Raw genomic sequence first — 3806 nt, forward strand, 5'->3', positions numbered from 1 at the left:
TTTTAGCATTTCTGGGTATTTATTGATTCAAATTGTTGTGAATTAAGAGCAGACACAAAACTGCTGTTTGAAAAAGAGTTCATTTGTGATGAAGAAAATATGATCCTACTATATTCCTATAAACCCTTTGTAGACAAAAAGATCCATACGCGTCTTTATTTTCCTCATCCCAGCTTGCATCTCGGATAACTCCAATATAGCTCGCCATTTCTTTTTTTATACAATCAATGTTAAGTTGGGGGTGTGAGGGGCTGTAAGCAAGCAGGAGAGCATGTAAACAGAGAACTCTCAACGACAGGGAATTGGGGGCGGAGTTGCTCAGTGCCCATGGTCCTGTCTACAAATCTGAGGTGAGTTTCTAATGAACTACTGATGTTTTGTTTTGTTTTTTTTTAATTGAATTTTTTTGATAATTGTAATTAAAAAACCACTGGGAACACTTTTAAAATAGATTAAAAAAAAGGTGAAAATGAGACTTAAAATGTATCCTTAGATATCCACCTTCTCATGGTAAATTACTTTACCATAGACTGTAAATGGGATGTTTTATAGCTTTATTACGTAAATCTTATTACATTTGAGACATTTTTATGATGAAAAACTGTATTCTAGGATTTTTGAGCAATATAAAATGGAACAGACCTTTAAGCAAATCAAATCCTGCAAAAATTCATCAGTAATTTGTCACTCTAGTTACCTGATGACTGGATGCAAATTTTGTGCTTTCATCAGCATTATCGCAGCAGCGTCACTTTAACACCAAATCAGCACTTCCTGGTTGTTTTTGGGGCAGCTGTGGGACAGCATCGCCCACCGTGCCACCACACATCCATTAACTTTGCATTGTTGTTGATGTGTTAGTCACTCCTGAAGCGCAGAGCGGAGTGAATGTGGGACAACAGGCTGTTCTGCAGACACAACACAAGTCTATGTGGGCCAGTAGACAGCCGACACAACTGACGCACATCTCCGTGTGATTAAAAACAGCGGTTGGCGCTCGCTGACTGGGCCAGCTTATCTGCGGCTGTAAAACTTTAAATTACGATAATGTAATTGGGCATCGGGGGATGGGTAAACATTGTGTAGGCGATGCTACGCGTTTGAAGTGATTCATAGTAAGAGTCATAATTTTTAAACAGCTGAGAAAAGTATTTCACATGTGAAAATCCAACAGGAACAACAGCACTCTACTACTCTGCATGGTAAAGCTTTGATGTCCCAATGCATTTTGGGTAACCTGACTAAATTTGAATTTCTATGTTCTGTTGATTGATCTTCACTCCCTCTCTACTCAAACATCTCTGCATTCACTTTTAATGCTATCCATCATAGGAAAAAACGGAGAAATGTCGATTACTCCTGTTTATGAAAAGAATAAACAGCCAGCAGGCAAAAACAGCGGAAATATTAGATTGTTCTGCAACCCTATGAACCATGAGAAAAATGTACACTGAAGCCCCATTTCAGCTGTTATGTAAGCTGGATTTTTCAGGACAATGAAACTGTAAACATGCAAATGAACACTCAAAACACTCTACCTTTGTTTAGCATTGTGGCGAAATATTTAATTGTGTATTGCTACCACAGGAAAAGGAAATAAATAGCTAAATTTCCAGGGATAATGAATGGAGGGTGTGTGAATATGGGATTTCTGCCCTACAATTAATAGTAATGTTATTTCTATAGAAACTGCAGGATCTTGGTCCAGCCTGCAGTATGTCTATGGACTATGCCCTTCCACATCAAGATGGAGATGTTTTTGACGTCTAGACAGCAGGATTTTACACGGGCTTGTCCAGCCTGGAGAACACACCAGGGTAAATCCATGACATACTGGCCAGGTTCTTTTTCTCATGTAGCCTATAAAAGCCTTGGTATCTCTTAAATAGGGATACGAAATGAGGGCAGGGAAAAGGAAATCTAAGCCGGTTTTCTAATCACCTACACGACAAAAGTCAAGTGGAATAAAATGAAGGCATGAATAAGAGTCAAGAAAGCACATTCTTGAATGGACATTTAGTATATGGTGTTCATACTGTGAGGGGATTCTTCTCATTTTTCTTTTACTGCTAGAAGAGGCTTGATGTGAAATGTCAAAGCGGTGCAAATCTCACAAATCTTGTTCCAGACTTTTTATTTCACAGCTCTATTCCGATATATGAACGATTTGATATAATACAATTCCAGCCGGACGCAAGCCAAAATGGTTAATTTCTCCTCCATAATCAATTATCAAACAGTTGGCACTTCCATAATTTAAAGAGGATACCATCCATTTTTATCTATGAAAGGAATAGCTTTCCTTGAGTAGTCAGTAGTCAGAGCAGAACTGTGTCTAAGCACATTAAAAAGCATAAACAACTAAACACGCTGAGACACATTGGGGCCGTGGCCTTGCCTCTGTGAATCCTGACCAAACTGAACCATTAGTTAAAGACGTGTTGCTGGGAGAGAAGATCCCAGGGGGGTCGTATCGCCATTGCTGAGATTAAAAAGTGTGACTTTTGGACTGAAACTGTAATCTGGTGTTTTCATCAATATCTTACAACTGTAGTGTCAGACTATCACTGCTCTTGTCACTTCTTGTTTGAGGAATAGACTTTATGTGGATAGACTGAATAGAGATAAGCAAAGGTACTCTTAAAAAAAGGACAGAGGTCATCAAAAAACAACGTATGTTCACATATGATAGCTTGATAGTCTGTTTTGGCACAATTGAGTTTGAAGCACTATCTAGCAAGTTTTTACTCAGTCCAAACCACTTTTATTTCTTTTATTTTCTATTTCTCCTCTTTTTTTTTTCCTCTTGAACCACATTTTATTAACAGATAATTGCTTTGACCCTACAGTGTTACTGGGGCACAACCAAGTAAATTGTTTTAGCGATTTTCTAGCCGGAGCATGATTCCAGAGACCGTGGGATATGGATCTAAAGCTAGACATGTGACACGCACTCAACGCAGATTCTTGAACACGCGCTTAGCCCATGGTGTTCACACTGAACAAATGGGGAGCGGCTTGCTCTTCTTTACTTTTCTACAGTTTACTAACCCATGGCCACTGTCTACAGTTAAAAGAGGGTTGGGTACAAAACGTTAAAACCGTGCAAATCTAAAAAATCTTGTTACAAGCTTTTTCTTTCACAGTTCTATTCCAATATATGAAAGACTTAATGTCATAAAATTCCAGCCGGACACAAACCACATATTTCTGTTGGCATTTCCATGAAATCAAAAGGAAGCCATCTGTGAGTCACTACCAAATCCAAGTCCCTGATTGATCAAAGTATGACCTGGTTTCATTTACAATGGGATGTTTTGTATGTAGAGCCCATAACTGGTTGTAGTAGCTTGTATAGCTACGCATGAACGTGAGAGGCCCAAAATGCATGTGTACATAGACTTTTCAGTGAAAGTGGCTTCTTAAACACGCGTTGCCGAGGGCAATGTGAATGTATCTTTATGTGACTACCAAACATATAGGAGTGTGATTCTCTAATGATTCTCTAAAGCTAAAAACGTTTCTTTTCTTTTTTTAAAAAAACACAATGTTAACCAAACTCTAACTCCATCCATCTATTTACCAAATCTGCCAAATCTATTATGGGGTCACTGGGTTGCTGGAGCCTATCCCAGCTACTGTTTAGTGAAGGCCGGGTGCACCCTGGACAGGTCGCCTGTAGTGTTGGAAATACCAAACTTTTAAGATTTGATATAATATCGATTACTTTTGCCATAAAATATTTAATACCAATTACTGATAACTGGTAATTTCCCATTGGTGATTTTTTTTTTTTTTTTTTTTTT

The sequence above is a fragment of the Oryzias melastigma genome, linkage group LG4 (genome assembly GCF_002922805.2).
Source record: "Oryzias melastigma strain HK-1 linkage group LG4, ASM292280v2, whole genome shotgun sequence".
NCBI classification, from domain to species: Eukaryota; Metazoa; Chordata; class Actinopteri; order Beloniformes; family Adrianichthyidae; genus Oryzias; species Oryzias melastigma.